This window comes from Chlorocebus sabaeus, chromosome 12 (assembly GCF_047675955.1).
Source record: "Chlorocebus sabaeus isolate Y175 chromosome 12, mChlSab1.0.hap1, whole genome shotgun sequence".
Lineage (NCBI taxonomy): Eukaryota > Metazoa > Chordata > Mammalia > Primates > Cercopithecidae > Chlorocebus > Chlorocebus sabaeus.
In genome coordinates, this window is record NC_132915.1 from 6520238 (window position 1) to 6533635 (window position 13398).

Consider the following 13398-nt stretch of genomic DNA (forward strand, 5'->3'; position numbering starts at 1 on the left):
AAAGTGATCTGGTAAAAGCTAGCTTTATTATGTGGGTTCTATAAATATGCAAACTCATTGTACATGTAATATTCTCTTTTAACAAATTGTATTAACTTGATTATCCCTTCGGGATTTTTTTTTTCCCCTGAAATAACGTAGTCTATATAAAAACCCAATCTCTTCCTCGCACGTGCAAGAAAACTAAAGTGCTTATAAGGAAAGCTCTGTGTTTAATACACTGTGGCCAACACGATTATTTGGAACAGCATTTTTTGGTTAAATTGTGGGTGAAATGTTCTATCCCAAATGCAAACATGCGGTGTTAGAGACCAGACCACAGAAATCCAATCGTCAAACCGATCCGATGTGAGATGATTAGATTAACCTGGACCACAGATGGAGCTCTCAGTCTGCTGGGGGCCTGGTGCTATTCTGGGCACAGAAATGGGGCAAAGAACCAAACAGACACATGCAGAGAAGTACATTCTACAGGGTTGGGAAGCTCAGTTTCCTGAGGAAAACGCAGCTGGTGAGGGGCTGCGTTCCTTGGCCTGAGTGGGTGGTTTAAAGAGTCTGCTCAGAAGGCCTTTCCACTAGTCATCAACTGTGCCTCTAAAAATCACTGTAACTAAGAATCATCTAAAAAGGTGTCTGCACCTGAAGCCGGTAATGGCTTCTTCACCCTCTTTAACTGGAAACGAAAATGTGCAGCCTACAGCAGCACAGGCAGCTTATTTGCACAAAAGAGTGTAACATAAAACTGAGAAAGTCACTCTCATTATTAAAAAAAAAAAGCATCCCTGAAAACTGTAACTTTCAAGTTAGTGAGATTCGGATCTCAGGATCATAGAAAGTGGGAAAATGACTGGTGGTGAGTCATTTGGATTTGTATGGGACACAAGAAGCCACTCTTAATCCACGTGATTAGCCACACCGGAACCCTTAATTATCCTTCAAGCAGCAATGAAGGAACCAGGAGAAATGCCACTAGAAAATGAATTCTAATTAATTGTTCATCCAGATCCTTCTCTCTCTCTTTTCCCTAAAAATAATTTTAGTTCACAGCCAGAAAAAAGGGCAGAACAGCAGTTTACAGTGAGGGGTGTAAACATCAATCTGTGGAGAAACATACATGTTGAGGCAGCTTCAGAGTGAAAGCCACAAATGGAGGCAGTTGGTCCCCTCCTGTGAAAGTGGCATCATGGGAGGTGAGGTCCCCAGGGCAGCGTTCCCCCCTCTCTTCTGTTCACTGCTGGTGAACAGAGTAGGTGCTCCATAAATAATTGTCCCCACACACATACACATACACAGATACTCATACACATATACCACACACACAATTTCACACACACCACACATAACCACATACACCCATACACATACATCACACACACACACACACCCCACACACATTCCACACACCACACATACTACACACCACACACAGTCATAGGCACACACCACACATACACCACACATTCCACACACACCCACACACCCACACACACCACACACACCCATACACATACACCACACACACCCCACACATACCACACACACTTATACACACACACCACACATACATACACCAGCACCACACACACAATTTCACACACACCACACATACCACACACACCCATACACATACATCACACACACACACACCCCACACACATTCCACACACCATACATACTACACACCACACACAGTCATAGGCACACACCACACATACACCACACATTCCACACACACCCACACACCCACACACACCACACACACCCATACACATACACCACACACACCCCACACATACCACACACACTTATACACACACACCACACATACATACACCAGCACCACACACACAATTTCACACACACCACACATACCACACACACCCATACACATACATCACACACACACACCCCACACACACATTCCACACACCATACATACTACACACCACACACAGTCATAGACACACACCACGCATACACCACACATTCCACACACACCGCACACACTCATATACACACACCACACACACCCACACACCCACACACACACCCCACATACCACACACACCCATACACATACACCACACACACCCCACACATACCACACACACTTATACACACACACCACACATACATACACCAGCACCACACACACAATTTCACACACCCCACACATACCACACACACTTATACACACCACACATACATACACCAGCACCACACAGGCTCATCCATACACCACATACAGACACATATTCCACAAACACCACGCACATTCAAACCATATACACATTCACATACACACTTATACACACACCACACACATCACACACACCACACACATCTTGCACACACCACATACTACATACACACCACACATCACCAACCCACACCACACACACATATATTACACACACACACCTCATATACCATAGACACACAACATATACACACCACACATCTCACACACACCATACACACCCCTCACATATCATACACACCACACACACATCAGATACCACACACACCTTGCACACCTCGCACACAAATTACACACACCACACATACAGCACACATATCGTGTGCACACACACTCCACAAACACCACACATCACACACACCTCACACACCATTCACACATACACCACACAGCTCACACATACCACAAACACCACACACACAGCTCACATACCACATACACTGCACACATCACACACCACAGACATGCACACACACACCTCACCACATACATCACACACACCATACATATACACTGCACACACATACCACATACATACACTCCACAAACACCAAACACACACCTCACACACACACCACACACAAACACATACACAGCACACACACCTCACACACCACACACAAACACATCACACATACATATATACGTGCATACCACACACCAAACACATCACATACACAAATGCACATACACAGCACATATACCACACACACACCATACAAACCTGACACACACCACCCACATACCACACACACACACACACCACACACACACCACACACACACACACACCACACACACACCACACACCACACACACACACACAGACACATGCACACACACACCACACACACACACCACACACACACACACACACCACACACACACACCACACACCACACACACACACACAGACATGCACACACACACCACACACACACAGACACATGCACACACACACCACACACACACACACACCACACACACACACACAGACACATGCACACACACACCACACACACACACAGACACACACCACACACACACACACACACAGACACACACACACACACACAGACACATGCACACACACACCACACACACACACAGACACATGCACACACACACCACACACACACACACCACACACACACACCACACACCACACACATACCACACACACACACACACACCACACACACACCACACACACACACACACACACAGACACATGCACACACACACACACAGACACACGCACACACACACCACACACACACACACAGACACATGCACACACACACCACACACACACACACCACACACACACACCACACACCACACACCACACACACACACACACAGACACATGCACACACACTTCTCTTCTATCCCAAGGAGTGCAATTACTTGTTCACTGACTGGTTTTCTTTCTAAAAATCCTCATTGTGGATTTCTGGTAAATAAAATTCTCCACCTCTAAATTTTTTTAGCATTTAGGCTGTTTCTAAACTGTTGCTCTTATAATGTCACAGTGAACATTCTTGTGCACAAAACATTAATCTGCCACTTTACCTGGCTTAGCCGAGTGTGGGCTCAGTGGTTGCAGTTACCATCTTTGTGTAGTGCCAGCGTGATCCTATCTGCTTTTCTTGTTCTCTATGTCTTACCTTTATTTATCTTTGTTTTGTTTTATTTTTTGATACTGTTTTGCTTTTCTTGAACTCAAGTTGATTTTCTTCTCACAGTCTCCTTCCACAGATGGAAGCCAGGGGAACAAAGTTTCGTGTTTCACCAGAAGCCCCTCCTTTCTCCCCCTAACTCGGCTTCAAGCGCAGCCAAGTAATAAAGCCCTCACACAAGGTCACAGGTCTTGGTGACTGTGTGCATGAATTCACATGTGCAGAAGAAAAGTAAAACACTTTTCCTGCACTTCCCTCCTACCATGAAATTAAATTATTGAACTTTTGAAGGCGACTTCTCTTGCACCAAGTAAAAATCTCTGCATTAGTTTTCATTTGGATTAAAAAGTAAGACACCAGTACTGATATGGGATGAAATGGGGTGCATGATGGGTGCCGGTGCTCTGTCAGAAGTTAATCCTTCAGAGAGTTCCACTGCCAAATGCCAGGTGACCATCCACCAAAGCCAGACACTAGAGTGGTGAGGACAGATTTCAATCAGTAACTTTTTTTTTTTTGAGACAGTCTTACTCTGTCGCCCAGGCCAGGCTGAAATGAAGTAACACAATCCTGGCTCACTGCAACCTCCACCTCCTGGGTTCAAGGGATTCTCCTGCCTCAGCCTCCCAAGTAGCTGGGATTACAGGTGTACGCCACCACACCCGGTTAATTTTTGACTTTTTAGTACAGGCGGGGTTTCAGTGTTGGCCAGGCTGGTCTCAAATACCCGACCTCAGGTGATCCACCTGCCTCCGCCTCCCAAAGTGCTGGGATTACAGGCATGAGCCACCGCACCTGGCCTCAATCAGTAACTATTGGCAATAGGAGAAAGTCCATCATGAACTCATCAATCTGAACAGAAGTGACCAGGCATTTTAAAGGGAGGATGAGGGACTAGGGAGTGTGTGAGTGGGGGCTCAGTGGAGCCAGGGAAGTGAAAAATTACAGAGAGTTGGGAAGGTGGCTTTGGTCCATGTGAAACCCATGGATTTGCTAACTAACTGACACGTATCAAGATTAGACTCCTATCCGCCCGCAGAGGCTGGGAGACCCTGCTTGAAGGCCCTACCTTCAGGTGTTGGCTGGAATAAACTAAATTCTTTTGGCAGCCTTGAGTTTTCCTAGGCAGGCACATTATGGGGGCTAGGGATATAGTGTGAGCTATTAGAAACTATGTTAGAGTTTGTTGGGGCCTGGTTGAGAAGGGGGTCAAAAGAGGCTGTTTAGCGTTTGGCCAAGGAAGAATTTTTGTCACTTGCCTGAGGCCAAAAAGATTGATTAAAAATACAAAAAAAAAAAAAGGCGGGTCACTGTTAGTTAATCAGAAATATTAAGGTCAGAAATATTCAAAGAGATAATGAAGGGGTCCATGTTTTGATAAAAGGCCATGAAAAGTCACAGAAGCCACAACTGGTCCACACCAAACTTGGCAGAGAGGCGCCTAGAGCAGCAGCTCCCAGGATGAAGAGCCACCATGGGAATATTAAATATACCTTTCAGAAATTGAAAGAGCAAGTCAGAAAAACTATCTGCAAACATTTCATTCTGAAGGACACAATCCCTCAGCTTGGTCTAATTAGGCAGACTGATAACCTTGGTTCAAACACATAGTATCAAGTTTTTCTTATAGCACATTTTTAGTAATCAATCATGTACTTAACAACGAAGTAAGTCTTATTAAAATCCCCAAAGTAGAAATTTTACAAACTGTTTTTGCTGATCATAATTCCATAAATCATTTTGTTGTTGTTGAGACAGGTCTTACCCTGTCACCCAGGCTGGAGTGCAGTGGCATGTCGGCTCACTGTAACCTCTGCCTCCCAGGTTCAAGGAATTCTCGTGCTTCAGCCTCTCCAGTAGCTGAGATTACAGGCATGCACCACCACCCGTGGCTAATTTTTTTGTATTTTTAGTAGAGACAGTGTTTCACCATGTTGGCCAGGCTGGTCTTGAACTCCTGGCCTCAGGTGATTCCCCCACCTTGGCCTCCCAAAGGGTTGGGATTACAGGCGTGAGCCACCACGCCTGGCCTATAAATCTTAATATGACCAGAAAAATAACTACTTCCAGCCAGGTGCAATGGCTCACGCCTGTAATCCCAGCACTTTGGGAGGCTGAGATGGGTGGATCACCTGAGGCCAGGAGTTCAAGACCAGCCTGGTCAACATGGCAAAATCCTGTCTCTCCTAAATACACAAAAATTAGCCAGGTGTGGTGGCAGGGAGAGTGAGGCAGGAGAATTCCTTGAACCCAGGAGGTGGAAGTTGCAGTGAGACGAGATTGCACCACTGTTCTCGGGCATGGGCGACAGAGCAAGACTTCACCTCAAAAAAATAACTACTTAAACACTTTTCTAGGTAAACCCTGGATCAAAGAAAAAATCAAAATCAAATGTCAAGGTATCTAGAAATTAGTGAAAGAAGAATACAATTATGGGATGTAGCTAAAGCTGCATTCTAAGGAAAAGTTAGAGCTTAACTACTACTGTTATTTAAAATCAATAAAAAGAGCAAGTACAATTTACATTCACAAACAGGAAAGAGCCGCAACCCCCATCCTCCTGTCCACACTGCTGTGACGCTGGCTTTCAGAGCCCTCAGAGCTTCCTCAATTCTTAACTCTTTTCTCCTCTGCAATACACCCCCGTTCTTTCTTCCCTCTGATGTCCTCACTCAGGCCTCGTCTTCAACCCTTTCCTTTCTGAGTGTTCTACCTCTGCTAGTAACTTGTTAAATGAATAGTAAACTGATTTTTTTTTCATTATTTTCTGACATTAAAAGTGATAAAGAACTGATTTCCTGGTAACTTTAGCAAGATAGTGGAATAGGAGTTCCCCTTCTTGTATCCCCCACAGCAACAACAATTTTACAGCCATCCACAGACAAAATGCCTGTGTGCGAGCTCTGGGATCCAGGTAGGAGGTTCCGAAACCTGGTGGAGGCCATGACCAAGGAAGGCCATTTTGAGAAAGCAGGTTCACTGACTGTGGCAGTCCCAGGTGGCCAGGCTTACTGACTGTGGTCCCCGCTACAGACCTGGAAACAGCCCATTCCCCTGTGGACTCAGCTACAGTCCCATTTGGCCTTGGTCCTGCCACCAACATGATCCACCGAAGGCCCTAGGAGGAGTCATGCTCACCCATGCCTCATGCAACATACCCACTGACTGAAGTTTGAGCGCTGGTCCGGAAATAGAGCTGAAACAAGCTCCAGCCCCTTTCAACCATGACTTGAGAGTGGTTCTGCTTACCGAGGGCATCAGATGGAGATACATCCAACTGGGACCCTGGACCTCAGTCCAACTGGAGATAATGAAGTGACCCTGTGACCCAGCCCCAATTCTGCTAAGCCATGATTTAGGGGCAGTCCTGCCTACCAAGGAACCCAGCAAGAGGCATACATGTCCATATTCCTGGAGGCAGACTTGCAGACCTCAGTCTCTGCTGTAGACTCTGAAGCAGACTTGTGACTTAGTTCTAGCCCCACTTAGCCATAGCCCAGAATCAGTCCTCCCCACCCAGGGACTTTCCCAGTGACCCAATAGGAGACCTCTCAGGGATCTGGCAGAAGCCACACTCATCCACACACATGGTAACAGGCCCACTGTTTGCAGACCCAACTGAGCACTCTGAAGTGGATTATTGTCCTAGTGCCAGACCTACTGCCCAATGTTCTAGAGGCAGTTCCATCTGCCCAGGGACCAGGTTGAATTATCACCCACCTGAATGTCTGGTAACAGGCCTACCAATGATGGACCCCATGCAGACCCAGGAACAGCCACATAACCTGGGCCCAAAGCCACGCAACTGTGATCCCAGAAACAATCCCATTGGTCTGGATACCAGCAGCAGGTCTTTGCCTGCAAAACCAGCCTGTAAAGACTAGAAGAAGGGTTTGCTCCTTCAAATGTGCAAACACCAATGCAAGGCTACGTGGAGCACAAAGAGTCAGGCAGACATGACACTACCAAAGGAAACTAATAAAGCGCCAGTAGCAGACCCCAAAGAAATGGAGGTCTACAAATTGCTTGATGAAGAACTCAAAATGAAGTCAGGCCTCTGTACCTGTGGGTTCTGCATCCATGGATTCAATCAACCATGGATCTATTTTTGTGTCTCTAACTGCACACAGATAGGCTTTTTGTTGTCATTATTCCCTAAACAATACAGTATAACAACTATTTGCATAAAATTACACTGTTAGGTATTATAAGTAATCTAAGATGATTTAAAGTATACAGGAGGATGTACATAGGTTATATACAAATACTATGCCATTTTATATCAGAGACTTCAGCACTCACAGATTTTCATATCCATGGGAGGTCCTGGAACCAGTCTCCCATGGATACTGAGGGACAACTACACTCATTTTAAAGAAGCTTGATGAGATATAAGAGGACACAGACAGACAGCTAAACAAAATCAGAAAAACAATGCATGAATAAAATAAGATTAATGGAGAAAAAAGAATCAAATTCTGGAGCTGAAGAATATAATGGCAGAACTAAGAAATTCAATAGAGAGCTTCAGCAGCAGATTTTATTATGCAGAAGAGTCAGTGAACTCAAAGACAGGTAATTTGAAATTAGCCAGTTAGAGGAATAGAAAGAAAAAAATAATGAAAAAGAATGAAGAAAGTATACAATGCCTATAAGACACCATCAAACAAATGAATATATTCATTTGAGGATTTCTAGGTGGAGGAAAGAAAGGAAATTAAAGCCTATTTAAAGAAATAATGGCTGAAGGTTTCTCAAATCTTGGGAGGAATACGGACATCTGGATTCATGTTTAAAAATAAACAAAATGTTTGGAAGGCTGAGTTGGGTGGATCACTTGAAGTCAGGAGTTGAAGACCAGCCTGGCCAACATGGTGAAAACCTGTCTCCACTAAAAATACAAAATTAGCCAGGTGTGGTGGCTCATGCCTGTAATTCCAGCTCCTTGGAGGCTGAGGTGGGAGAATCGCTTGAACCCAGGAGACAGAGGTTGCAGTGAGCTGACATTGTGCCACTTCCCTCCAGCCTGGGTGACAGAGTGAAACTCCATCTCAAACAAACAAACAAACAAAACAAACTGTCATTAAACTCACCAAGAAAAAAAGAGAGGACTGAAATAAATTATAAGTAAAAGAGGAGACACTACAGCTGATACCACAGAAATACAAAGGATCATAAGAGATTATAATGAATATGTATATACCAACAAATCAAATAAGAAGAAATTGATAAATTTCTAGACACAAACAACCTACTAAGGCTGAAGCATACAGCAGTAGAAAATCTGAACAGATCAATAATGAGTAACAAGAATTTTATTACTAAATTTAATTAATGAAGTAGTAATAAAATGTTTCACATTAAAGAAAAGCCTAGGACTGGCTGGGCGCAGTGGCTCATGCCTATAATCCCAGCATTTTGGGAGGCCAAGGTGGGCAGATCACGAGTTCAGGAGATTGAGACCATCCTGGCTAACATGCTGAAACCCCGTCTCTACTAAAAATACAAAAAAAAAATTAGCCCTGTGTGTTGACGGGTGCCTGCAGTCCCAGCTACTCAGAAGGCTGAGGCGGGAGAATGGCATGAACCTGGGAGGTGGAGCTTGCAGTGAGCCGAGATCACACCACAGGACTCCAGCCTGGGTGACAGAGTGAGACTCTATCTCAAAAAAAAAAAAAAAAAAAAAAAAAAAAAGAAAAAAGAAAAAGAAAAAAGAAAAGAAAAGCCTAAGACCAAATGGTTTCACAGATGAATTCTACCAAACATTTAAAGAAGCATTATTGCCAGTTCTTCTCAAACTCTTCCAAAAATTGAAGAGGTAAGAAACTGATTTTACATTGCCAGGTTTATCCTCATACCAAAGCCAGATAAGGACATTACAAGAAAAGATAATTACAGGTCACTATTTTTGATGAGTGTAGATTTTTTTAAATCTTCAAGAAAATACTAACAAACCACCTTCAAAGCACATTAAAATGATCATACAAACTGAGCGTGGTGGCTCACATCTGTAATCCCAGCAGAGGCGGGTGGATCACAAGGTCAGGAGTTTAGTCTGGCCAAGATGGTGAAACCCCATCTTTACTAAAAATACAAAAATTAGCCAGGTGTAGTGGTGGGCGCCTATGGACCCAGCTACTTGGGAGGCTGAGGCAAAGAATTGCTTGAATCCTGGAGACAGAGGTTGCAGTGAGCCGAGATCACACCACTGCACTCAGCCTGGACAGAGTGAGACTCTGTCTCGAAAAAAAAAAAAAAAAAGTATTATACACAATGATCAAGTGGAATTTTTCCCTGGGATATAAGGATAGTTCAACATATGCAAATCAACAAATGTGATACACTACATTAAGAAGATGAAGGACAAAAACCATATGATCATCTTAATGGATGCAGAAAAGATGTTCAACAAAATTCAACATCATTTCATGATTTTAAAAAACTCTCAAAAATGATGTGGAAGAAATGTGCCTCAACACAATAAAAGCCATATGCCATAAGCTCCTAACTAACATGTTCAATAATGAAAAGTTGAAAGTTTTTACTCTCAGGTTAGGAACAAGAAAGGATAATTTTCATTACTATTTAACACAGTTCTGGAAGTCTTAGCCAAAACTAGGAAAAGGAAATAAAAGACACCCAAATCAGAAAGGAAGAGGTTAACTGTCTGTGTTTGTAGATGACATGATCTTATATATGGAAAACCCTAAAGACTCCACCAGAAAATGGCTAGAACTAATAAATTAATTCAGTAAAATTGTAGGATACAAAATTAACATACAAAAATCTGTTGCATTTCTATACACAACCAACCAACTATCCAAAAAGAAATTAAGAAAATAATCCCAATTACAATTTCATAAAAAATCCAAAATATGTAAGAATAAGTTTAATCAAGTAGGTAAGAGATCTGTACACTGAAAACTATAAGACAATGATGAAAGAAATTTTGAAGACAAAACATATCCCATGTTCATGGGTTGGAGTGATTAATACTGTTAAAATATCCATAGTGATATATGAATTAAATGCAATCACTATCAAAGTTTCAATGGTATTTTTCACAGATATAGAAAAAATTCATATGGAACCACAAAAGACTCCAAATAGCCAAAGAAGGCTTGAGTAAGAATAACAAAGCTGGAGGCACCAAATTTCCTTATTTGAAACTATATTATGAAGCTATAGTAATCAAAATAGTATAATACTGGCTTAAAAACAGACACATAGACAAATGGAACAGAATATAGATCCCACAAATAAACTCCAGTATATATGGTCAACTAATCTTTGACAATAATGCCAAGAATACACAATGGGAGAAAGGACAGTCTCTTCAATGAATGGCATTGAGAAAATGGATATCCACATGAACCCTTATCTTACATCACACACAAATATTAACTGAAAATGATTTAAGTGTAAAACCCAGAACCTTAACACTCCTAGAAGAAAACATAGAAACAATCTTCTTGACATTGGTGTTGTCAATGATTATTTGAACATGACACCAAAATCTTAGACAACAAAATAAAAAATAAATAAGTGGGACTAGATTACACTAAAAAGCTTCTGCACAGCAAAGGAAACAATAAAATGAAAAGACAACCTACAGAATGGGAGAAAATATTTGCAAACCATATATCTGTTAAGGAGTTAATATTCAGAACATATAGGGACCTCACACATCTCAACAGCAAAGCAAAGAACAAAACAATGTAATTGAAAGATAGACAAAGGGTCTAACAGACATTTCTCCAAAAAAACCATACAATGGCCAACAGGTATGTGAAAAGATACTAAAACTCACTAACCATCAGTGAAATGCAAATCAAAACCATAATGAGTACCAGCTCATATCCATTAGACTTGTTGTCAACATGATAACAAGTTGATAAGATGATATCAACAACATGATAACATGTTGATAACAAGTCTTGGTTTTTTCCAAAAGTCAAATTGATAAGTTTTTGTCAAAGAGTCAAATGATAACAAGTGTTTGTGAGGGTGTAGAGAATAGGGTGCCCTTGTACACTGTTGGTGGGAATATAAATCGGTATAGCCATTTTGGAAAAGAGTATGGAGGTCCCTCAACAATTAAAAATAGAACTATCATATGATCCAGGACCCCTACTTCTGGGTACATATCCAAAGGAATTGAAATCAGTACCTCAAAGAGGGAGCTACACTTCCATATTCATTGCAGCATTATGAACCACCTAAGTGTCTGTGATGGATAAATGGATTAAAAACATGTAGTATATATACACAAGGGCATGTTATTTGGCCATAAAAATAAGGAACTAGCTGGGTATGGTGGCTCATGCCTATAATCCCAGCATTTTGGGAGTTCTAAGTGGTGGATTGCTTGAGATCAAGAGTTCTAGACCAACGTGGGGAACATGGTGAAACCCTATCTCTACAAAAATACAAAAATTAGCCGTGTGTTGGTGTGCACCTATAATCCCAGCTACTCAGGAGGCTGAGGTGGGAGGATTGCCTGAGCCCAGGGAGGTTAAGACTACAGTGAGCCGCGATCCTGCCACTGTATTTTAGCCTGGGGGACAGAGTGAGACCCTATCTCAAAATAAACAAATGAATTAGGAGGTACTGCCATTTATGACAACATAGATGAATCTATAGGACATGATAAGTGAAATAAGCCAGATGCAGAAAGACAAATACCACAGGATCTTGCCTATATGTGGAATCTTAATAAGTTGAACTCATAGAAGTAGAGAGTAGGTAGTGCTATGTTTAACAGGGATGGGGTGTGACATGTGTGACAGGGAATGGGGAGATGTTAGTCAAAGAGTACACACTTACTGTTATAAAATGAGTAAGTTCTGGAGACCTAAGGTAGAGCATGATGACTATAGTTAATGATACTATGCTGTATACTTGAAATGTGCTAAGAGTATCAATCTCAAAGGTTCTAACCACTCACAAAAAGGCAACTATGTGAGGAGATGGGTGTGCTGATTAGCTTGTTTGTGGTAATCATTTCACAGTGCGTACATTTACCAAATCATCACATTGTACACCTTGAACATGCACAATTTTCATTATTCAGTTATACCTCAATAAAGCTGGTAAAAAATAAGAAAAATAACTGACTTATTTAATTTCTTCCCTAGTGAGAAAATCAGACTTAACTCCCACTGTCCATGGGCAATTATTCAACAATGTTCTATTTTGGGTGTGCATTGCCTGCGACTGGCTCATCTGCCACCCCTTTCTGGCATCACCCTCCTTGTTTATTGGCACTTCCACAGCAAAGAAGGAAGGGAATTTTAAAACAGCAATGCCCAGACAAGTCTGTTTTATTTTTCTCCCCCTTTTTTTGGCTGAGGTAAGTCTGTAGTGATTGATTCTCAATGTTTTTTTTTCTTTTTAGTGATTCTAAGATTCTCCAACTGGACAATAGGAGTGTGTACAGCTCTTGCTAACATCATGT